The 26522-nt window shown below is 38.2% G+C and overlaps 1 long non-coding RNA gene across 1 annotated transcript in view; it reads right to left on the reverse strand.

Annotated features, from left to right (window-relative positions):
- Positions 1-788: 788 nt before the first annotated feature.
- The window catches only part of LOC149200886 (uncharacterized), a 44352-nt gene continuing 18618 nt past the window's right edge, over positions 789-26522 (reverse strand). Inside the window, exon 2 of the long non-coding RNA XR_016253853.1 lies at positions 789-919. This is a non-coding gene — a long non-coding RNA (uncharacterized LOC149200886). The remainder of the gene's footprint in view (positions 920-26522) is intronic.

Below are 26522 nucleotides of genomic sequence, written 5' to 3' on the forward strand. Positions count from 1 at the left end.
TTGCCATCGGAAGACAAAAGTGACACTGCATGTACTTTGAAATGCCAAGTTTTTATAAAGATTGATTGTGTCCGATCAAACATAAATTAATATCAAAACCAAATTTAAAAAATGAAGTCATATAAAGGAACATAAAAGATAGAGACAAAAGGGTATACTAAATATATATGTGTCTTACCTATCCAGTATCATGCAAAGTCTTCATCACTCAAATAAACTCTAATATACTTCAACAGAATCAGAAAGAGAACAGCTACAAGTAAATCTCAATCCCCTTTCTCGAGGAAAATTTTATAACTTCTTATTTTTTGTACAGATGAGCTATTATACAAAAAAAAAAGGTTACTAGACACAATACACGAGTTAAAATCAGCAGTGCATAAGTTGCAGATAATCTTGTGATAACTTGATTACCACTCTAGGTGGCCCAAACTTACCTGAATAGTACAGGATACACAAAAACCCGATTATTTGACAAGAAAACCATAAGACACAGAACACTAGATTTGTCAAATTCAAGACAGCTTATTGCTGCAGCATATCATCCTAGTAGTTTAACCTCAAGGATCAAAATAGGCTCATGACCAACTAGTACCTCATAGCAAAGCCCACTTTTCGCCAGCTTCATTGCATTCATTAGTGGTTTGGTTGGTCTATAATCTACTTTCTTGATTGCAAGCCAAACGTTGGTTTTTAGTATTTACAACAAGAACATCAGTGAAATTCTTTTTTGTCCGCATTATAATGAGCTGGAATTGCTAGGTTTTACAATTTTACTGTATGCGATGTTGCATTCGAACGACTTGAAGCCACCGCAAAAGAGACCGCCGAACATGCATGGGCATTGGTGCCACATGTACCAGACGTGAAACCAATCCAGACATTATATATGCGAAATCCTCCATCAGACGTACAAGCACTGCTACCAAAATCATGATTATACAGAGGTATCAACACCAGTGATCAAGTTGAAGCAGATGTCTAAATTTGTCTGCAAGACAGACTGTAGTATGTCTTAGTACAACACATCAAATTCCTAAATAGATTCGTGAGCAAATCTAGATTTTGCAAGACCAATGTTGCTGTTTACACAAAATAAACATGACTCGAACATTTCTAATTATTAGGACGTAACATTTCATACTGTTAAAACTTAAAGACATCTACTTCACAAGCAAACATGCTACAGAAATGAAAATTGTTAGCATGTTCTATAAATTATTTCTGTTTGATCTGATCAGATTTAAAACCACGAACTTTTCATTAGCCAAGGATTCTGCTATCCATCAAATGAAATGATATTCAGAAGTTTTGGAATTAAGAGATTTCACATTGAGAATTAAATACTTATACTTGACTTTTACTCCCATGTTCCACCAAGTTTCCGAGATGGGGAAGCGTGAGATGAGGTGGGAGCGAAGAGACAAGCCAGGGGGACATGGGGGAGCACCACCAAATTTTAGGAAAATCCAAGGGGGACAAAGGGACGTCAGGTTCCGTAGAATAGGGGTCCCCGTCTCTAAAATTAAGAAACATATAAATAATAGTGATAGAACCCCAACAATAGCAATTCATCCCATGCAAGTTCATCAGAGTGCAAGTTCATCAGAGTGCAATCTACTGGAAAACCTATAATCCTGAAAACTACTAAGTCTGCTGAATTTTGAATGGGATATGAAATTCTACTTTCTCTTAATGAAGTTGGAACCACTCTCAGACATCCTGAAACAATTAATGGTAATGTTAAAAATTAAGAGATAGAACTTTGAGAAGTCTCCTTTATTTTACTAGCCAAATTGGTATGTCAAATAGGATTCGGTGATGAACTGGTAGAAAAAACCGGTTTAAGGGCCACTTTGGTACCTTGCTGGTACAAACCTTGAGGGGCAGTTTGGTACCTAGCCGGTACAATCCAACCCTAACTGGCCAGTTTTGACCCTAACCAACCGGTCAGATTTCATGTGTGTGAGGGGAGTTCAGAGCCCCTATTGCAATTTTTTAGGTGGTTTTGGAGGATAACCAGGGTCCGTTTCCCTCCCAAAATAGCCACCCTTGGCTATAAAACCAACCCTCCCCGCCTAAACCCTAAACCTAGACAAAAAAACCTAACTCAATCATAGGAATGCTAGCAATCAATGGAAATGTTAAATTCTTGAAGTAAAAGGATAAAAAGGAAAGATAGAGTGGTTCCAATATTGAACTTCATATGGAGAAAGTAGAGTCTCATATCCCACTCAAAATTCAGTAGACTTCAACAATTTTCAGGATTGCTAGGAATGCAACATTTTCATTGAATTCTATTATATATGAGGGCATGGGATTGGCATTTAATCAACAGCACAAAGCCCTTTATGTAACTTGATGTTGGTGGTATTGATTGTTGAACTCATTTGACATTGGTGGTATTGATTGTTGAACTCCTCTGACATGGACTTAACAAAAATGTACCCTCTCATTCCAACCAAAATAATTGCTTAAGCATGTTAAATTTTTTCAATATCTACTATATTACAAGATTGAGGAATCCAAATCAGAAGACTTTGAGCCAGATGATGTTTATGTAGCTCTTGTTGATGATCCCATTTCTAGTAGTCGTGAATCAGTAATGAGTTTGACGAGTGATCATGTTGATCAGTTATTTGTAGAAAGCCACTGGCCCAGTGGCTTGTAGCATTGTTTTTGGATCCTAGAGGCCACTTAAAGCCTCATTGATTACGTATTTTGTTGTTGATATGTATTGCAATTGGTGCCATTTTGATATATTCAGTCTTACAAGGTATATACTATATACATGCGCAAAATTTGCATAGTTTGTCTCTAATGGTTTGGAATCATGGTCTGAAATCTTATAAATATTATTTTCATTAAAAAATAATGATATTTATGTATTTTTTTCAAATCCAGTTCACTGAATCTGGTTGGAACCCAGATAGATAGGCAGACTGATTCAAAACCGCATTCTGATTTTTAACTCTGGTTGTTAGACAAAAAATTTGGTGGGGAGTGCCCAAGCATCCCACTTTTGGGGATGGGGGGACTCAGACATCCCCCTTTTCGGGAAACACATCTCCTACACTAGAGAAAGTCTAATTTGGTGGAGAGTGCCCAAGCATCCCACTTTTGGGGATGGGGGGACTCAGACGTCCCCCTTATCGAAACACATCTCCTACACTAGGGAAACGTTTCCGTGTTGTATGAGTGAATACACAATCTGCTATTTTTTGGTCCCAACCCCATCAGACCACCTAATTTGGTAGCCACAGCTGCACTTTGTTATTAATGTTTTTGGTCATTTCCAGTCTTGTGGAAGTTTCAAACCTGTACTTGAAAATTGATGAACTTTGTTTTAGCAGTTTTAAAGGTCAAAAAGTACTAGCTTAAGAAAATGAGTTGAGTTCCTTTGAACTTGTATGTCCCTTCATTTCATTCTAGTTAGCTTTGAAATTTTAGCTCAGTATGAGCAATAGACATTTTAGCAACTCCATTACAGACACGAGGGAATCAGCTGGAAGAAGATTGATATTGTTAAAATTTAAAAATGGAGCTAATTGGCATACCCTACATTAAAAATGTAGACTATTGAAAACACCATTTACCATATGTGACAAAGTTATAAACAGATATGCATCAATCTACAAACAATACAAGCTTGAGGGCGATAAGCACATACTCCTACAATGTCCAAATACAAGTAGCAGACAGAAAGTAGTTAAAGAAGAATGTATTAACTAGCATAGACCCATCTTGGTAGTGGTTCTATTAAGCACTGACAGCAATCAAAAAGCTCTAGGTCCAAATCCCTCCTCCATAAATCCAGGGTTAAGAAAATCTGTGCCAGCACATACAAACATAAACACACACATATGGGCTCTACCCAAAGCTCACTGGATAACATTGGCTTCCTCTAGTACTTATGACCCCAGGAGGTCATGCTGTCACTGGAGGTCTGGTTAGCTGTATTGTGACAGTGTTATAAATTCCAGGTTGAGTGAGGGGTACAAGTGTAATGCACCCCCACTTTTCCCTCCCTGCCCCCTGGCTATCAGCAGGTCATCTATGCCAGCCCTGGGGATGTAGACCAAACCAATTGAGAAGATACACACACACACACAGCAACCTATGTATGCTGCCTTTTTCTAAGCATCACACACACATGAAGATGGACACAAATAACTATTTCCACATGAGTTGTAGAGCACCTCGCTTCTCTGTGTGCACAAATATTTTCAATCAAACAGAATCACTATCTAAAAACTAATTTTTACCGTGGTTTAATAGAACAATGGTGGGCAGTAAAGAAAGGGAAGAAAACATCATTATTAAGCAAAGAAATCAGAAAACGTATTGTCTTATGTTTAAATGAAATAAACAAATTAAAACATCAATATCTCAAAACACTCTTCTCAAACAAAATGATAATACCTATTCAATCATAATAACATAAAAATATAACCATTTCTCATTTACATGACAACAAAACATCAAACCACATTCAGCCAAAAGAAAAATAAGAACATGGGCACGATTAAGCATGACCTTTGCTAGAACTCTCAAAGCATTCCAGTCTAGATGCCCAGTTGCCTAACAAAGATTGGGTAACCTAGTGAACTTTGGTGTAAGGAATAACAATTCAATCGTGGGGAAAATGGTAAGATGGACATGATTATACGCGGAATTTGCTAGAATTCAATAAGCATCCCAATGCAATGGAAACCCATGATTTAGCAAAATTTCTGCCCGGGAGAGTAATCTTTAGGTAACAAATATTTACCAAGAGAATATAACCATGTGCCAACATTTTTCAGCTAGTGCAACATTCCCATGGTGAACTTTAAGGAATAACAATTCACTCATTATGGACATGCATTTGCTAGAATTCAATAAGGTGCAATGGAGATTTAGCAAAATTTCTGCCCAGGAGAGTAATCATTAGGTAACAAATATTTACCAAGAGAATATAACCATGTGCCAACATTTTTCTGCTAGAGCAACATTCTTTCCAAGGTAATCCTCATTGACGCACTTATACACCAAGTCACCAGGTTCGTGTTCGAGTTTGAGTTCGGCGACCATGAAATTCGAATAAAGTTCGGCAACTAAAATTTTGTTGATAAAGTTCGACATAAATTCAACATATAGAAATTCGAAAAAAAATGTATATATATATAAAAATCAATTTAAAGTCAAATTCAAATAAATTTTTGGCTTAGCAAGAGAACAGAGGCTAGAAAATTTATTAAATTTTATAAATTATGTGTGATCAATTTTGGTCATTTTCAAGCCTTTTAATGTTAATCTTTATTGTAATTATCCTCCAAATTATATGCTTCAGACTCTACAGGTGAATATATTGGCAATGCTTTCCAATAATTTCTCATAGCTCAAGGCATATCTTGCTAAAGAACTATTCCTTACACTCCACAGTAAAATGTAGTAACAGCACGGAAGAATAGGGCTATCATGGAGATGGTTGGTGACTTGCTTCACTCCAAGAAAATGAAACTTCCATTTTGGGAATAGATTGCTGTTTCCACAATCCATGTCATCAATAGAACATATACTCGTCCTCTCACAAATATGACTCCATATGAGAAATGGTATGGCAGCAAACATCCTATTTCACATTTCAAAATTTCTGGATCTGCTGCATGGCCTTATGCTCCTAATGATAGACAAAACCCATCAGCATCTCTAGCCTCCTAGTACACTTTATATGGTGAAAACGAAACTTTTCAGGGATACTGCCTTTAAGATCCCACCACTCATAGAGTGGTTGAATATAGAGAGGCTATTTTAAGAAGGGTTTCTACTCATGAACAACCAAGATCTCTCTCGCCATCACTAAATTTGAAAACAAAAAAGAGGAGCTCTGTTGATTTTTAGCTTTGTCAATCACTGAATTTATGATAAAACAATTTACAAATGTACATGATGCAAAATCAAATGGAAAATACAATGACTGTCAAAAAGTAATTCTCTTTCAATTACATGGAAAATATGGCAATCCATCACATCAAACTTGGGGCTGGAATGTCTGTCTCTCATGAAGCCATGGAGTTGTGAATTTAAGAGTAATTTGGGATAGAAATAGATTTTAACACCAAAATAAATTCAAAATATAACTTATTCAAAACCAGAGAAGTGCAATCAGACAATATTTCTTATATTAAAATCGAACAAAATTAATACACAGTAGAGTAGACTAGTAACATGTCCCACCAATGGAAAACGCAAAAATGTTACTGAGTTCCTCCGCTTGCTAAGAAAAGAAGTTTACATAGGTGTAACAAAATTATATTTGACAATAAATTGAGATCATATGATAAGCACAGTGTCTGGTTACAGCAAATTAGGCGTTTAAAAATTTTGTTGAGTGCAAAAAATCTGACATTTTCCCCAGTGGAAGAGGGACTGTCAATAACAATGAGTTTACAAAATTTAAAACTTGACTGCAAAAATATTGAGTTTTCACTGCAACAATATCAAAAATATGTTAATAGAAAGACAAAACAATCATGATACACTTACTCATGCAGAGGAACTCCCTTATATGGTGATCTGCTGCCATTTGGAGAAACCTCTCTATTGCTCAATGGACGTCCGTAAGGTGACCCAGTCTTTCGGGGTGACAAAGACCTTACAGGTGAACCATTCCTCCTTGAAGGTGAAGAAGATTTTAAGGGTGAGCTACCCACAAATCTATCAGGTGAATTGCCCTTGTAGCTATTATATCTGTCAAGGCTCCGACTACAACTACGGCTGCGGCTGCGGCTTCTGCTATATTTTCTTACCCTACTTCTGCTTGGGCTTCTGCTATAGCTTCGGCCTCTATCCCAATCACTTCTATAATCATCACGCCCTCTGTCTCTGTCATCCACATATCTATCAGTACGACCTCTATCATGCCTCTCCACGTCAAAACCATCACGTCCACCATCGTATCTATCACGTGTATCCCGTTCAAACCTTCCGCGACCTCCTCCAAATCCACCAAATCCTCTTTCACCTCTATCAAACCTCCCTCCTGGAGCTCCCCATCCTCCTCTTCCACCAAATGAATCCACACGGCCACCACCGAAACCACGACCTGCATCCCTTCCACCACGGCCTCCAAAATCCCATCTACCACCACGGCCTTTGCTAAAGCTTCCTGCACGAGAAGCCATATCCCTCACCTCTTGAGGAACTCTTTGATTTGCACGATCTAGAACCTTAAATTTGAACAATGAAACCCGACGAACAACGAAACTCGCGGGTTGTAGGCAAATTTGCTAAAACGCGCGAAAAAAACGAATTTAAACGAACTCTTTTGAACCGGAAACGAATTTCATCGAACCCTAAATGAATTTATTCGGCAAAAAATTCGAATTTGCGATGAAATTCGAGTTCGCCATTAAATTTGGCAAACTCGAACGAATAAATTCGTTTTCGATTAAAATTCGCCGAATTTCGAATTTGTTCATTGAAATTCGCCGAATCTGGTGACTTAGCTTATACATAGAATACAGGTGCCTTTGGAAGCATTTCATGATGCCAAATAGTAGGATTTATTGTGCCAAATCAAACATAGATTTAAGTCAAAATTGAATTGCAAAATTTAGAAAAAAGTGTTGGTTGATGTAGCTCGGACAGGTGTTCTAGTCTCAGGTGGTGTTAGTGAGGCTAGGAACACGAGAGCAGAAAATATCTCCAAGCCCAGGTTATTATTTTGAATGGAAATGTCTTAATTAAATTAATTAATCAATTTCTAATTATTTTCCTAAGTTTTAACCAAGGAAGATAGATTAATTAATTTGTAATAACTAAGACATGGCCGATTTTCCTCTAGAGACTTCTATGAAAAGTTTCCAAGTGCTCTTAGCCATCAATTAGATCATTTCAGATCTAGATCTTGGTCGTTGATTTCTCAACGAGAGATTATAAATGAAATTGATGGGCAGCCTTGGAGATCGATGATCATTGTGATTGGGGTTTGACACTTGCAAGGGTTCCAACAACAGTTGAACAGTGAATATTTTACAGGGTTTTCTTTCATCAGTATTCTTCTAGTTTCCAAGATCTTGAGGAGGAATTCTTCCAGAATTTTCTGGAGACAAGGAGGCTAATTTATTGAGGCCATGAGGGTTCCAGTTATCCGTAAACTGTCGTGAATATTCCACTGGACAATTCATCATAACAGATCTGATAAAATTATATTTGAAATCTGAAATTATACACTATTATAGTTTTATTAGATTTCTAGATCTATAGATTTACTGTTAATAGTAAATACATGTGAATTAAAATTATGCAAAAAATAGAGAATGGCAAAATAAAAAGCTCACACACACATTTGACACAAGATATGCTCAAGGAAACCCTTTCAAGAGAAAAAGGCAGCTAAAAGGTGAAGTCGTTCCACTCTCTTTCTCTGAATGGAAATATGGTTGTGAACTTGCGAGTACAAAGAAGTCTAACCTATGGCCCATGGGCTACTACAGTGCACAAATCCTCTCTGTGTGCTAAATGCTCTACCACCTATCCCTCTTGGCTATTTTTGCTTTAGCTATAAAACAAATGCACTCGAAAGAATTGAATCTATTTCCCTCCTAGTGGCCTAGTTATAACACAACCCGATAGCCTACTAGTGGTTAGGTTTGAATACCTCAACTCCTAACCAAAGTTACAATATACACTCTTCTAGAGTCTTCTACATCATAATCACGTGGCTAGCCCATTTTCCATGAGTAATGGGAGCTTGTGTGGCATCCTCACGAACTATGGTGGTGAAAACAAGAAGGTCAATAGCAAAGTTTTACCCACAAAAAAACGCCATTTGATGCCTCAAAACGCTCCCGAAAAGTTTTAGGCCCTGTTTTGCCAAACTGGGTCCCACTGATAAAAACAGTCACATGAGCTTATTCCTCCACATTTTCCACTCTGAAGCATCAAGATGGATGACAAACAATATAATGATACAATCTAGATCATCCAAGAGCGCCTTGTTTTCTTTGAGAGTGGCCAAGATTCCTCGGGGAGGTCGTATTTGCCAGGAAGAGGTCATACGAGATTGCCAAGAGGGTCGTATGAGTTGCCAAAAGCGCCGAGAGGTTGATCCGATCTAAGTCATGAACATCAAAGAGTCCAAGAGCTGCATGTGTGCGGTCGTATAGGTCGTATTTGCCACTGTGAGGTTGTGACAGGTTGCAAAGGGAGGTCGTGAGCCTTCCAAGGGTAGATCAACTTGCAGAGGTGAAAAAATATTTTGTCAAAGCTTTTCCAGGGTTTGGCATGCAGTATTGTAATATTTATCAATTGCAGAATTTGTTGAAGATAAAAATAAAACCCTAAGATCTGAAGAATTGGTTTTCCCTTCAGGGTTTTTCCAAGGACATTTTGTCCAAAAACATTGGTGTCCATCTTGTGATTGGTTTTTCTCAAGTTTTCCACAGTATTTTTGGTGAATATTGTAATCATGCTTTTATTCAGTTTTTGCAGTAAAATAATTTTGCTCAAAATTAAATACATTTGATAATTACCAGTGGATTGCAATAAGAAATATTTTTATCGATTTTTCACGAAAGGGAGAAACACAAAAACACATATCTAAGACAATGGCCTTACAAATCGAGTATCAATAGTTTCCATTGCATAATCGAAATCAGAAAAGTGTATAGCTATTCTTTTCTAAATTTGAAAAAGGATTACAAGCTTAGTAGTTTATTATTTCTTCATAGATGGGGTATAGCAAAGGAAACTCACTATTTAATATTTATAAATTGAAAGTCATTATCTCATAAGTTGTACTTGCAAATAGTCTCGCGATCACTTAGAGGCTACAGAATAATCCTAATTCTTTTAAGATAACCATGCAAACAAGATATGATAGAGAATACTAGAAATGCCATACTACCTTTATCAGTAGGTTACTACAATAGCATATATTTCTTGTTGGTTAACCTTAGGCTCAAAGTAGGACCTTAATCAATTGCTAATCCTTAATAGCAAAGTCCATCTTTCACCAACTTCATTGTGCTTATGAGGGAATGAGTTGGTCTATAATATACATTCTCATATTGCAGCCAATGGATCAATTTCAGAGAAAAAATCTCAAATGTATGCGAATGGATGGAGTTTACGACAAATGGATTAGCAAAATACCTTTAATACCTGTTACAATGCTCTGGAATTGTTAAGCTCTAACAAGTTATCACACAGGATGTTGCATGCGGATGAACCGAATCCAATGCGAAAATGACTATTGAACATGCCTAGGAATTTATACTGTAATGTATGGTTTTTGCACTTTGTATCAACCATATACAATCAAATATTGATATGGGGGATATTTCACAATTTCATTTGCCATACAAGACCCAGGCTAGGACAAATATGGGGTACTCCTATCCATCCCCGTGATGGCTAATAGTGTGCTAAAGTCCCTCCTTTTAAGCCCTTTACCTTGGTCTACGTGTGTGATTGAGGTTTCCCATTTGATGTCTAGTACCATTGTAGGGTACCCCCTTTGTTTTTGTTGTTTCTTGGTCACATGCTTGGATATGGTAGGTGCTTTGGCCATGCCTGTTTTCTATTGTTCACAAATTTCTGCAAAATAGGGCATGGAATTTTCAGAAAATACCAGACGTTTTCCTCATCTTCTTGTAGTACAATGTCTTAAAAGTATTGGTTTAACTTTTATGAAAAATCCACCTTCCCAACAATTAGTGAAACAGTTGGCAACGATATTCAAGCCTTCCTAACCTATTTATTTTACTCCATAGCTCACGGTTAAAGGACCAGAATCTTATTGTCTCATATGCCCAAACTCGATTGAATTGTTAGCTCTCTCACAATCTTCTTCCATGCTCTTGGGGCTAAAATATTACTCTTATATGACAAAACACCATTGGATTGCTAGCTTTCAAGTGATCTGTTGACCTCCTTCCACCTTGCATGCTCCAAGGTTAGCTAGGATTTTTTGTCTTCCTAAATCCCCCACTAGTTTGGAGGCTACTAAAGTTGTCACTTCCCTTTCCATTTGGCTTAAATCTTCCCTTGTTGCTTTGGTTGGTTTGATTGAAGTGTCTAGTTCCATCATTGTTCGCACTTGGTAGTCCAATCAGTCCTCCTCTAGGGAAGCTTCAACACAAGTGTGGGTGAGTGGTAATCTTCTCAACCAAGGTGATCCAAATGGAAAATGGTATCCACCCATGGTATTGAATGATGTAACTCAATGAGGCACCAAAATACTATAAATAATGGGCCTCACCTTTACTGAGGAGATGGAGGATTTCACAATGTAGATGTAAAATGTTCTCCCATTACATTAATAAAGAGTTGGGTGTTATCTTGTTCTTTATATTTTATTTTCTATGTGGTGATATTTAGCCTCCTCTCACGATCTGAACCAGTGGTATCAGAGAAAGTCATTCCTATCACTTGTATCACCTTGTGAGTGTGCATCATGGTTATCATCTATTTCATGAGATCGGGCATGACGAGGTGCAACATTTCTCCTCCCACAATCGTATGTTCAAGTTGAAAAGTTGTGTTCATGAAGACCAAGCCCCTTGCAGGGAGGATGTCGCTATCTTTCCCATAATGAAATCAAAGCTAGTGTCTTTCCCACCACAGATAATGTGATGGGTCTAGTTAGTGGTTTCTACTAGTGATGGAGTAGAGAGAGAGGAGATGAAGAAATCGATTGATGTTTGACAAAGAAAGTGCAACTACAATTGTTTTTGTCTTGCACCTTGTGAGAATCTGAAGGATTTCTTGGTCGTCTATGTGGTCTGCTTCCTTAACAAGTAAGAAGTAGAATTAGTCGACACCAAATTACAGAGCTAAGAATTTTGCAAAAATTGAATAAATATTGTTAGTTTCTTTAGTCGCGTGTTGATATTTCTATAGCGAGAAGACGAAGGAGCACTGTAGTGAATTGCTTGTGCATATTTGCAATAAAATCTCAAATGATAGCTTTATAGATTAACTATCTCATAATATGCTTCCAAAACTGCATAAAGGTGTTAACATGGCTCTGACTAAGGGTTTTAGTTTAGAAATCCGAAGTGAAATGGTACAAAAATCATACTTTTTTGAGGAAGCCGATTGTTACACTGTGGCAAAGCAGACAGAAGAGATTTTTCACTTCTCTGAAAGTTCATGGTTGGCTGATGTTGAGATCAGAAAGGACAAAGAATTGTTACTAGCCAAGCAGGTAAAAGCTAAGGGACAATCGGTGCCCCAAAATGGCCAAGGTTCTACAGATAAGTGTCATCAAGAATCTTGTAACAATATTACTAATAGGATTTCTCGGCCTCCTTCACTTCTTATTCCTCATCATGAGGATAGAAAGCAACCTAACAATGGATTATGCTTCCCAATCACTTTAATGCCTCCTCCCTTTAAACCCTTGGATCCTAATGCTCCTAAATTCACACCATCTTCATGCTAGAGTCCCAGTTTGTCAATCTGTATGTCCCTGTTGGGATTCCTCAAGTGTTACTTTGTAGGATCAAGGATTGAAATCCTTCCCAGCCAATCCTCCCTATGGTCGCCTATGCCTTCTACCCCACAATCCTATGGATACACTAGTCCTCGTTCATGCCCCTCTAGCCTAGCCCCACAAACACCCACTGATCAAGTCTCTCGCTCTTTGCTTTTGAGCAAGGTAGCTATTGAGTTGGATGACAAGACCTTGAAGGAGGAGTTTTCAATGTGGGACCACATTCATTGTATGGAATTTGGGAGTTCGAAAGGGATTGTCATAGTACACTACTATGATATCAAAACTTCCAGGGAAGCTTTCAATGATATGATGTACCAAAACAAAAATCACATTTGTGCAAGAAATCCACCACCCCTACAGAAGATCTAATAGGTGACAATCTGTTTACATTCAATATATTCATTGCTTGGAATATAATAAGGGAACTTTGTTGGTGAACAATTTGGATGTTGACATCTCTCTTGAACATCTGCATACAATATTTGGGAGATATGGTTCCATGAAAGAGGTGAGAGGCTCATCGCCTAGATCACAAGAGTTTGTTGAATTTTATGATACGAGTGATGAAAAGAAAGCAATGGTAGCGTTGGGTGGTAAAGAACTATATGGTAAGCATGCAAGGATAGAATATTAGCTGGCTCAAAAGGGTCACTCCATTTCTATTCAAAATGAATGAATTACAGGTGGAGCTAGATTCAACGCAAGGACATGGAGTCCGCATGAGCATCAGCAAGGGCCACCATCCACATTCGATTTGGGCATGGGTACTCATTCCTATGGATAAATTGATCAACTTAACTCAAAGGGGTTGCAATCTTTGTATGGAATCTAACGACAAGATTTCACATCCATATCTTCCCATGAGTCCCAGCAAGGAATTCCACAGTGCTAATGGTTTCTCTAATGTGGAAAGCAGCCATCATAGTATCAATTCCAGGATATGTGCCCATTACATCTTTAACAAAAAAGAAGTGGAAGTGAATCGAGGCATGCCCTGCACCACTTTAATGGGGCAACCTATGGTATGATTTTGTCAATTTCACTAGTGTTGACGCTACTTTAAGATTCTACAAAGACCACCATATAAAATGTGAGAAAGGTTCAACTCAAACAAGGTTTGTGAGATAAGCTACATACACTTTCAAGGATTGGCAATCTTGAAAGAACATTTTCAGAACTTAGTATTCATATGTAGCACTAAGAAATTTTTGCTAGCCATATACGAACCACCTCGCCACGACGTTCAATGCACGCCTCCCACTTTGATGCAAGCGAACTATCTCGAAGTCCATTTGCTTGGCCATACATTGTAAGTATCACAATTGGCCCACAAGCATTACGAGGTGATTCCTTCCTCAAACCTTCGTTCACCATGGTTATGGGTCAACCACACAAAACCCTTCTTCATTGGAACTTGATGCATTTTAATCATCATGGTTATGGGTAAACCACACAAAACCCTTCTCGAAGCTTGTCATCACCAACTTGGTTTTGGGTTATCCACAAACCCATGGTTATGGGTCATTCACAAACCACAATTATGGTTTAACCGCACAAAACCCTTATCTTCAATGGCACTTGGTTATGGGTCATCTGTAAACCCAGGTTATGGGTTAACCACACAAAAACCTTCTCTTCATTGGCTCATATCTTCTTCATCAAGGTAACTAAATCACCAAGAGCAACATTCAACCAAAGCTTCTCATGAGGGAACTTGATGAAATGGGGATCATTGCTTCCTAAGGGAGGAGGATTAATCCCAATGGAAAGTGGTATCCACCTGTTGTCGTTGCTACAACACCCCCTCCAAAGATTTCACTACATTCGAACTTTGGAGCCTACTATAACCGTCACATCTAATGTGTCGCCTTGATCATCGAATGTCGTCTCATGCTATTCTATATGTTTCAAGTGTTTTGAGTGGTCTCAAGTGTTGTTGCATTGATTAGAACATCTTTAAGTGCATTTCATGGTCATAACATCTTTGTTGTTGTAAAACAACACTTTTGGATCACAGTCGCACACACTTCACTCGTGGTACTTGTGGAATGCGTGCAAAGTGGTGTTTTGATGTATAACTATCATTGTTAAAGCTTGTCTATGTTTTCTCGATGAGTTGGTATATGTCGCACATGGTTTTATGTCTAAAACTCATCATAATCACCCCTTTTGCTATATCCTAGACATAGACAAATATTTGGTTTAAAGCAAACCCATTGAGGCCAAGAGCGCATGGGCGCACTTTGTAGCCTTGATCGGGGATCCTTCGTTGTTCGAAAGTGCACCATGCGCCCTCAAAGAACACAAAGCACACTCCTTAATCCATCTTTCCCCTTCCTTGTTCTAAATTGCGCCATCCAAAAACCAATCCTTCCTTTGAACGCACTCCTTCGACCTGAAGGAATGTGCCCTCCTTGAGAGCACTCCTTCGACTAGAAGGAATGCGCCCTCCTTGAGCACACTCCTTTGACCTGCAGGAATGCGCCCTCCTTGAGCACACTCCTTCAACCTGAAGGAATGCACCCTCCTTGAGTAGACTCCTTCAACCTGAAGGAATGCGCCCTCCTTGAGCAGACTCCTTTGCCCTTCAAGAATGCGCCCTCCTTGAGCGGATTCCTTCGACCTGAAGGAATGCACCCTCCTTGAGCAGACTCCTTCACCCTGAAGGAATGTTGTCCTTGAGTGCATGAGTGCACTCTAAAGGCACGAAGCTTCCTCCTTCAGTCTTCGGACTTGTGCCATGCGCCCTCCTTGGTCTCTTGAACACACTTAGGAAGCCCAAAGCCTTCCCCTTCATCCTTCGGACTTGCACCATGTGCCCTGCCTTGATTGCCTCCCTCCCTTAAGCGCATGAGTGCATGCCGAAGTCCTGAAGCCTCCTCCTCTCAGCCCTTCAGCCTTTCAAAATGCGCCTATGCCCCCAAAAGCTCCTTTTGCCCCTTTTGAGCGCATTGAAAAGGCGTGAACAGAAAACTTGCATTAAACATGGTAAAATAGAATATTTTCAGGATTGTCACAAGTGATTGCAGTTACAATATTTCAGAAACACCATGGCAAGCATGCACGAGGAAGATCAGGAAAAGAGAACAAACAAAGGAAGCATGGAAAGAACAAAGAACACACTTGAATCTTGATGATCAAAGCACCCCGAAGACTCCATCCGATCAAAGACACTTTGGAGGGTAGACACTGGAGACATCAACAATCGAAGCTACTTGAGGAACAAAGATACAAGTGGCAACCATGTCACTACTAGAAAAATTCCATGTCATCGGTCACTACTAGTCCTAGTCATCAAAGATAATGGCATTCTCATCACACAATGATGTGGAATTCATGATGTATTGTTATAATCATTGTAAAGACAAATAAGTAGAAGACCAAGAGTCATGTATGAACTAAAGATTCATGGTATTGCAAAGGACATGTAATACCAAAAGTCATATATAATGACTAGAAGTTGGAAAGTTAAAGAGTCATGAGGACATGAAAGGTCATGCCTCAAGTTATAAATAGATCCTCATTTCTCATATAAAGGACTTTTAACCTTGGCTTCTCCCACAAGGGATCAAAGAGACAAAGTTAATACTTTCGGGGAGCAAATAGTGGATCTAATGCTCCACTATTGGAGCTAGTGGTGTTCATTGTATTTATGTATCTTGTCACTCTTGCTTAATATTGAAGCCTTCTAGGCCAACACATCCTGCTTATCTATGTCATAATAACTTATCCATTACTATTGATGGTCAGGATCAAGTACAGAACTTAACCATTCCGCCACAAACTTTGCTTTTGGTTCAGAATGATCAATATGTGGAATCGGAACAGCTTATTGCCGAGGTTCGTGCTAGAACATCTTCCTTCAAGGAAAAAGTTTGCAAAAATATATATTCTGACTTAGAAGGAGAAATGCACTAGAGTACCAATGTCTGTCATGCACCTGAATATGTACAGGGTAATGTTCATCCTATACTCAGGACGGGTTATCTATGGATATTATCGAGAGGTATATACGGATCCCGTGTAGTACCCTTTCCATTTCATAAGTATCAGGATCAAGTATATGTTCAACCTTTTGTTGCCAAACATCAATCACTTTCCGATTCTTACGTGGATCAAGTAGAACATAGATCAGGTGACTCAAATTGCTATGAGAAGGAAGAACAAATCTTCAGTTATTCAAAAACTGAAATTGATCGGACCATATCCAACAAGCATCGAGACTCTATTTATGTCTTTTACCCTAATAATTACAATATTAAGGGGAAAAAGCAAATGAATCGATTCATCGTCTCATTGCAGTGTGATAAAGAATGGGAAAAAAGAATAATACCTTGTCCTGATGCGATTCTTAGAATACCCAAAAGTGGTATTCTACAGAGAAATTCCATTTTTTGATATTCTAACGTAGAACATGGAATACCTGATGGGTCGAATATGACAACACCGTTTTCCCTAGATTTACCGAGGGAAGGGGACAACTTGCAGATTCAAATTAGCTATTCTATTTCGTATGAAGATGGTGAACGAATCCAAGTAATGAGTGATATAAGTATTCCATTGGTTCGAACTTGTATAGGATTTGATTGGGAACAAATAAATTCTATAGAATCTGAGGCTTATGTTTCTCTTATTTTAGTAAGAACAAATAAGATCGTTAACAATATGGTTCAAATTAGCTTGATGAAATACCCCCCTTTTTTCATGGGGACAAGGGACAATAAAACAAGTCCAAATTTGATGTTCCATAACAATTTGGACCACACTAATCTTTTATCTTCCAATGGGGCGAGTCAATTAATTAGTAAGCATCAAGGAACTATTTGTTCATTATCTAATGGGGAAGAGGACATTATCTAATGGGGAAGAAGACAGTGGATCTTTTATGGTTCTATCACCATCCGACTATTTTCAAATCGTTCTATTCAATGATTCTAAATGTTATGATACGGGAAATCAATCAAATAGAAAGGATCCTATGAGAAAAATCATTGAATTTTCAGGTCTCTTGGGTAATTTACATAGTATAACCAACCGTTTTCCATCCTCTCATTTTCTAACTTATAAAAAAGTATTATCAAAGAAACATTCCATTTTCCACAATTCTTTCAATACTTTCCAAGTACCTAAATATTATTTCATGGACGAAAATATGATAATTTATCATTTCGATCCGTGCAGGAACATCATTTCCAATCTATTGGGTCCAAATTGGTGCTCTTCCTCATCCGAATCCGAATTCTGCGAAAAAACATTTCCAGTAGTTAGTCTTGGACAATTGATTCCTGAAAGTGTATGGATATCCGAGGATGAACCACTCCCCGAATCTGGTCAAATTATAGCAGTTGATGAGGAATCTTTAGTCATTAGATCAGCTAAACCTTATTTGGCTACTCGAAAAGCGACTGTCCATAGTCATTATGGAGAAATTATTGACAAAGGAGATACATTGATAACATTGATATATGAAAGGTTCAAATCCAGTGATATAATTCAAGGTCTTCCTAAAGTTGAACAATTGTCAGAAGCCCGTTTGAATAATTCAATATTGATGAATCTGAAAGAAAGTTTTGAAAATTGGACCGGAGATATGACAAGATTTCTTGGAAGTCTTTGGGGGTTATTCATAAGCGCTAGGATAACTATGGAACAAAGTCAGATTCATTTGGTCAATCAGATTTAAAAAGTTTATCAATCCCAAGGGGTACGAATTGTTGATAAGCATATAGAGGTTATTGTACGCCAAATGACGTCGAAAGTCTTAATTTCAGAAGATGGAACGGCTAATGTTTTTTCACCGAGGGAACTCATTGTATTATCACGAGCACAGAGAATGGATCGTGCCCTGGAAGAGGCAATCTACTATCAAACCATGTTATTAGGAATAACAAGGGCATCTCTGAATACTCAAAGTTTTATATCCGAAGCAAGTTTCCAAGAAACTGCTCGGGTCTTAGCTAAAGCTGCTCTACAAGGTCGCATCGATTGGTTGAAAGGCTTGAAGGAAAATGTTATTCTCGGGGGGGTGATACCTGCCGGTACTGGGCAACATATTCACCGTTCAGGGAAACGAAACGGAATAGATCCAAGAATAGGGAATAGGAATCTATTTAGCAACAAAGTGAAGGACATTTTATTTCATCATGACAAAGTAGATTTTTTTCCTTTCAAGACAATTCTCACAAATATCACAATATATTAAAACAGCAATTAAAATAGTCTTGAGAAATAGATTTCTTGTTATGTTCATGAATATCTCTTCTATAATAGGAAGAATATCAAATATTCTATGAGTGAGAACGTTTCTATCACGTACTAGACAGACAGGCAATCTTTGAGATGTAATTGATTCCATTGGAATAAATAGATATTACGATACATTTTATTTTGCTATTTTGGGGAGGAAAGCGAACGAGAATGAGCAAAAGATATTGGAACATTGATTTGGAAGAGATGATGGAAGCAAGAGTTCATTTAGGGCATAAAACTAGGAAATGGAACCCTAAGATGGCACCTTACATTTTTACAGAGCATAAAGATACTCATATTATAAATCTGGCTAAAACTGCTCGTTTTTTATCAGAAGCTTGTGATTTTCTGTTTGATATAGCAGGTAGAGGAAAACAATTCCTGATAGTCGGTACGAAATATCAAGCAACTGATTTAGTAGCATCAGCTGCTACAAAAGCTCGATGTCATTATGTAAATAGAAAATGGCTTGGTGGTATTGTAACTAATTGACCTACTACAGAGACGAGACTTCAGAAGTTCAAGGATTTAAAAAAAGAACAAGATAAGGGACGATTCAATCAACTTCCAAAAAAGAAGCAGCTATGCTCAAGAGACAATTAGACCAATTGCAGAAATATCTAGGTTGGATTAGATATATGACAAGCTTACCCGATATTGCTATAATTACCAATCAACGAGAAGAATCCATTGCTCTTGGGGAATGTAGAACTTTGGGTATTCCGACAATTTGCTTGGTTGATACAGATTGTGATCCAAATCTCGTGGATATCCCAATTCCAGCCAATGATGATGGTATAGCTTCAATCCAATTGATCCTGAACAGATTAACGTCAGCAATTTGCGAAGGAAGGGCATTAAGGTCATTATAGCTATATGAAGGGCTAATAGAAAGTAATAAAAAAAAATGAGGACCATTTATTGGCTGCTATTCCATCCAAGATCTCGTAAGAGGGAATTTCATTTATTGATTTGTTTGGCTGCTCCAAATTGAAAAATATTCTTAATGGAATACCCTTTTTATTATCTCGTGACATCAAAAATTCTGATGAGAGTGAAATAATTGAGGAATCTCTCATTTGACAAAAATAATTTATTTTCTTCTTTAAGTTCATCTTTACAAGGGGGTAATATGGATATGGATATCGTACAATCTCCTATTAGCACACTGAATCATATCTATGAGATATCCGGTGTGGAGGTGGGTCAACATTTTTATTGGCAAATAGGGGGGTTTCAAGTTCATGGACAGGTACTTATAACTTCTTGGGTTGTAATTGTTGTCTTATTAGGTTCAGCTACCATAGTTGTTCGAGATCCACAAACCATTCCTACCGGTGGTCAAAATTTTGTTGAATATATTCTCGAATTTTTTCGGGACTTGACCAGAACTCAGATTGGGGAGGAAGAATATGGTCCCTGGGTTCCCTTTATTGGAACTATGTTTCTATTTATCTTTGTTTCTAACTGGTCAGGTGCTCTTCTTCCTTCGGGAATTCTAAAATTACCTCAGAGGGAGTTAGCCGCACCTACAAATGATATTAATACTACGGTTGCTCTAGCTTTACTTACGTCAGTAGCATATTTCTATGCAGGTCTTACAAAGAAGGGGTTAGGTTATTTTGGTAAATATATTCAACCAACCCCAATACTTTTACCAATTAACATCTTAGAAGATTTTACAAAACCTTTATCACTTAGTTTTCGACTTTTTGGAAATATATTAGCTGACGAATTGGTAGTTGTTGTTATTGTTTCTTCGGTACCTTTAATAGTTCCTATACCTGTAATGTTCCTGGGATTATTTACGAGCGGTATTCAAGCTCTGATCTTTGCAACTCTAGTTGCAGCTTATATAGGTGAATCCATGGAGGGTCATCATTAAATCACTGTCCAATCAAACAGAATATTTTCTAAGTATCGTACCAATGCATGACTTGATATGTATGGTAGAAGCAAATCAGATTTCTTAGTAAAAAGAGCTTGGTAACAAGATTTAAGATCAGTTAACTACTTCTGTCCATTAGATCTCTAGATGGAGTGGATCCGATTGGTCCATTTGTATAGAAATATGATAATAGGATCGAACAGGTTCACTAATCGGAGTTGTTTGAGTAAAGAATGTACCGGCGCAGAACGATTAAATTTTTGTTCCCATTAAGGGGAGGATTTTTTCGAACGTGTTTACTTTGTATATAGTTCGTTTCATATATTAATCCATTTATATTGATTATAAGCCTTATAGATTATATGGATTAATATCACATCTACAGATGTGATATATAATGACTTATAGGCTCTTACGCAGTCTATTCTCTCTCCGTGATAAGAATTCATATGCCCAATAAAATGGAATCTTTATTTTGAATATTATGAAGAATATATCTTTTTATGATGAAATATTTGCATAAGGGATACCCTATTCGTTGATATTATCACTTTGATATCATCAATAAATATTTTTGTTCTTAGTTGTTCGGAAGAAATCGTTCCATAATTTTACCATTGGTGAACACTCAATAGATGAAACTGTCGTATTATCAACTATTTCCCAACCTTAGTAAGAGGAGATTACCATGGATCCCTTAATTTCTGTTGCTTCCGTTATTGTTGCTGGATTATCTGTAGGGCTTGCTTCCATTGGACTTGGCGTTGGCCAGGGCACTGCTGCGGGCCAAGCTGTAGAAGGTATTGCGAGACAACCAGAAGCAGAAGGTAAAATACGAGGTACCTTACTGCTAAGTTTAGCTTTTATGGAAGCTTTAACTATTTATGGACTAGTTGTGGCCCTATCACTTCTATTTGTGAATCCCTTTGTTTAATCCTGAAAAAAAAAAGATCCCTACACCTCGTCATTACATTAGTATTTCTCCAATAATTTACTTGTTATACTGCAGGAGAGGCTGATCTGAATAATTAGCAAATGAATTATTCTTCCTATAACTATCCTTCGGTCGGAAAGATTCATGACGTGTGCAGCAGGGAAGGGAGTGGATAGGGCAAGCAAATTCTTTTTATCCTTATAAAAGACCTAGGACTAAGTTAAGTATCCCAAATATTATTATCCAGAACTAGATAGGATCAAATAAGAAAATAACAAAATTTTGTAGAACATATCCTTATCTATGAGGGGAGAGCGTATGAAAAATGTAATTGATCCTTTCATTTCCTTGAGTTATTGGCCTTCCGCTGGGGGTTTCGGATCAAATACCAATATTTTAGAAACAAATATAATAAATTCAAGTGTGGTGCTTAGTGTACTAATCTATTTTGGAAAGGGAGTGTGTGCGAGTTGTATATTCGAATAATATGGCTGGGCCCAACCAGCTGCACTTTGGAGATAGAAAAGTGCATAATCTCAACGAATTACTTCCGAATGGGGAATAGCGAAGAACTATAGCATTTCGTAATTGATTGGGAAATGAACTCTTAGTTTATAACAACCAATGAGGGAGGACCACTAGAATGGTTAAAGCTGAACTGTTTGAAGTCTAAGCACAACTAACTGGGTATTCTTTCCACCGCTGTGTCAAGATGAGATGGATTCAAAGGCATAGTTGGAGATTGATTCGATATATAACAATCATATCAATGGAATAATTTGATCTATTTACTGAAAAATAGTCCCAATCTCCCATCCAATTTTAGTTCCAATGTTGAACTGACAACCTAAACAGAAGGGAATTTATTCGATAGAACAAAAAGGAGGAGGCACAAATTAATTGATTGAATGGAACGATTCAATTTTCATAAGGGAAGAAGAGGAGAGAAAAGGGGAAACAAAAACAACATAAAACTTTCTTGATAATTGCAAATCCCTTTTGCTGGAAGAGCCCTTCGGAGATCTCGGTCTTTTATAAATTGATTCTAATCTTCCGTAAACGAAACGGAAAGGGCAAGCTTGGTGTGAAGGGAACGTATACGTTCCTGGGGAATAAAAAAGAACTGAGCAAGAGAGCCGTATTCTTTGAATGTTTATGGTTCATGTTTGTTTTCATCAGTACTAAGTAATTGAACTATTTCAGTGACTTCAGTGATTCTTGTTGGAAATGTGTTGTTATGTTTATAATGATCATCGCATCCTCGTGAACAATTTCGCTTGATGTTAGACGAGCCTTTCTCTTTTGCGTGTGGCTCTATTAGGGTAGTACTATTACTTCTCTATTAGAGGCTCACTTTATTTCCCCCCCTTTGCGGTAAAAGAACCTTGATACATTTGCAATCGAACATTCACAAGGCACATTCATTGGCTCATTCAAAAGCACATGCACACTTCTCTCTCATGCTAACAACTAAAGCCGAGGCATATCTTTAAGAAAACGGCAGTCGGGTCATATTCTGGATGGGGCTCATACTCCAAACAATGTGAGGTCTAATTGGGACTTCACATCGAGGAGATCCTCTTGGTTGGCGGATTTCCAGCACCGTCAACAGTTGGTGCTAGGAGGGCCAAATGACAAGTTGTGTCTATTGAGTATGTTTGAATCTCTTATCTTAAATGGCTCTTTCCCAAATCATAATCCCAGAGTGTTTTTCTAACCTACCTCCTCGTAAACTGTCAATCTTCACGGACAATATCTCAAGGGGGTTATACTCCCTAATCCATCTTTCTCCTTCCTTGTTCCGAATTGCACCCATCAAAAACCAAGCATTCCTTTGAGCGCACTCCATCGACCTGAAGGAATGCGCCCTCCTTGAGCGCACTCCTTTGACTTGAAGGAATGTGCCCTCCTTGAGAGCACTCCTTCAACCCAAAGGAATGCGCCCTCCTTGAGTGCATGGGTGCACTCTGAAGGCATGAAGCTTCCTCCTTCAACCTTCGAACTTGTGCCATGTGCCCTCCTTAGTCTCTTGAGTGCATGAGCGCACTTGGGAAGCCCCCTTCGTACTTCGAACTTGCGTCATGTGCCCTGCCTTGATTGCCTCCCTCCCTTAAGCGCATGTCAAAGCCCTAAAGCTGCCTCCTCTCAGCCCTTCAGCCTTTCAAAGTGCGCCTATGCGCCCGGAAGCTCCTTTTGCCCCTTTTGAGCACACTAAAAAGGCATGAACAAAATTCTGCATTAAACATGGTAGAAAAGGAGATTTTCAGGCCGATAATTGCTTGTCATGAGTGATTGTTGGTACAGGTATTCCAGAAACAGCATGGCAAGCATGCACGAGGAAGATTGGGGGAAAGAGAACAAACAAAGGAAGCATGGAAAGAACGAAGAACACACTTGAATCTTAATGATCAAAGCACCCTAAAGACTCCATTTGATCAAAGACCGCTTGTTGAACAAAGATACAAGTGGAAACCATGTCACCACTAGAAAAAGTCCATTTCATCAAAACGTGACATGTCACAGTCTCATCACACAATGATGTGGAAGTCATGATGTATTGTCGTAATCATTGTAAAGACATATAAGTAGAAGACCAAGAGTAATATATGAACTAAAGAGTCATGGAAGTCCAAAGGACTTGTAATACTAAAAGCCATATGTAATTCCAAAAGTCATTTGGAATTCCAAAGGTTGTAGAAGTCCAAAGGTCACTAGAAGTTGGAAAGTCAAGAGTCATGAGTATGTGAAAGGTCCTCAAGTTATAAATCGATCCTCATTTTTCATGTAAAAGACTTTTAGCCTTGGCTTCTCCCACAAGGCATCAAAGAGACAAAGTTAGTACTTTTGGGGAGAAAATAGTGGCTCTAACGCTCCACTATTGGAGTTTGTGGTGTTCATTGTATTTATATATCTTAGGACTTTTGCTTAATATTGAAGCCTTCCAAGCTAGCACGTTTTCACACATGGATTGTGAATGTTTCTAAGACTATTCTTTGAATGTTTATGGTTCATGTTTTCTTTCATCAATACTAGAGTAATTGAACTATTTTGGTGACTTCGGTGCTTCTTATTGGAAATGTGTTGTTATGTTTATAATGGTCGTCGCATCCTTGATAACCATTTCTCTTGATGTTAAAGGAGCCTTTCTCTTTTGTGTGTCTCCATTAGGGTAGTACTATTACTTCTCTCTTAGAGGTTCACTTTATTTTCCCCCATTGCGATAAAAGAACCTTGATACATTTGCAATCAAACATTCACAAGGCACACTCGCTGGCTTATTCAAAAGCACATGTGCGCTTCTCTCTCGTACTAATAGCTAAATCCAAGGCATATCTTTAAGAAAATGGCAATTGGGTTGTATTCCAGATGGGGCTCCTACTCCAAACAATGTGAGGTCTAATTTGGACTTCACATCGGGGAGACCCCCTTGGTTGACAGATTTCCAGCACTGTCAACACCACCCATGGTATTTTCCTATGGTATTGAATGATGTAACTCAAGGAGGTACCAAAAATACAATAAATAATGGGCCTCACCTTTACTAAGGAGATGCAAGATTTTACAATGTAGATGTAAAATGTCTTCTCATTCCATTAATAAAGAGTAGGGTGTTATCTTTTTCTTTGTATTTTATTTTCTATGTGGTGATATTTAACCTCCCTCCTCTCATAATCCATATCTCAATTTGCTTCCATAGGAGGAAGAATGCTACATAGGTAAGTAGATTATGTTCCAACCCCTTTATTGCTTGTACTTTGTCTCTCTTCCTCTAAGCCCTTATAGTGTGTTCAAAATTAGAATTAACTTAAATCAAATCCTACTTAAGCACTTACCCACCTAGGAGGTGAAGTAAACTCTAGGTTTCTTCCCAATTTGCTTGGACATCAAGAGGATTTAGTGAATCTATTTAATACTTGTTGTCTAGTATTTGCATTTTAGGGTGGGAAAAGGGGCTAAGTAGGGTTGCATTCTTTGATTTCCAATTCTCTTTCATTTCACACAAGTAATTAATTAGCACACCAAGGTGAAAGAGGTTGATTAATCCCAGTTAGTTTCCTTTTCTTTATTAATTTATTGGTTAATGCACACATAAACCCTAATCAACTATAGGAAGACAAGACAAGATAATGCACACATAAACCATGACTAGCTATATGATCACACAACAAGATTATCTCTTCATATAATTAGCGGTATACCATTTTCCCTATCTTCATTTTCCTAGTTTTTACTTAAAACAGGGTGGTGACTCCACTTCCCTTCCAAGCACTCAAACTTGGATTGTCCTTTTGGTGGTAGTGTTGTCAACTATCATCCTACATTTAGCAACTCCACTAGTTCACACCAACCCTTCCCTTTCTAAAGTAAGGGCTTCTTGTAACTTTCCTTCCTCATAGAAAGGTCCTTTCTCTCTTTCCTTTGTACATAAGTGGGAAGGCTTCTCTTTCATCTCCTCGACCTTACCCAAAGCGAAAATCCTAATGTAATTCCCTCTCTTGGTGTTTACCTCTCCAAGATGGAAGCATTGAGTGAGCATTGTAGGAATGACCTGTTGGGTCACTATCCGTGCTAACCGTAATGCCCAACAATCAACATGCCTTCAAGGTATTAAGCCTAAGTTTTCTCAAGGCCCCAACCTGTCATGAGTTCCTTATCTCCATCTTCTTGCCTAAACCATAGTTTCAAGAACCGCCCCTGCTCTGAACCCCAAAACCTTGCTCCAAGCGAGAGTGCTATAGGAGTGCCCCTCAAAGCACACCCCCCCCAAAAAAAAGAATAGCACTTCATCCTTGATTCAAATGCTTCTTGGAAATTTGGAACCATCATACTCCCAAGTGCCAAACCGCAATTCCATACACGCTCTTGTCACACTTCCTGGAAGCCCCCTAGGTGTTTGCCTAGACCCTCCCTAGATGCTCCCTAGACGCTTCCTGGATGCTCTCTAATGGTAATGTTAAATACTT

The sequence above is a fragment of the Pinus tabuliformis genome, chromosome 2_1 (assembly GCF_031772625.1).
Source record: "Pinus tabuliformis cultivar Carrire ecotype Pingquan chromosome 2_1, CPIR1, whole genome shotgun sequence".
NCBI classification, from domain to species: domain Eukaryota; kingdom Viridiplantae; phylum Streptophyta; class Pinopsida; order Pinales; family Pinaceae; genus Pinus; species Pinus tabuliformis.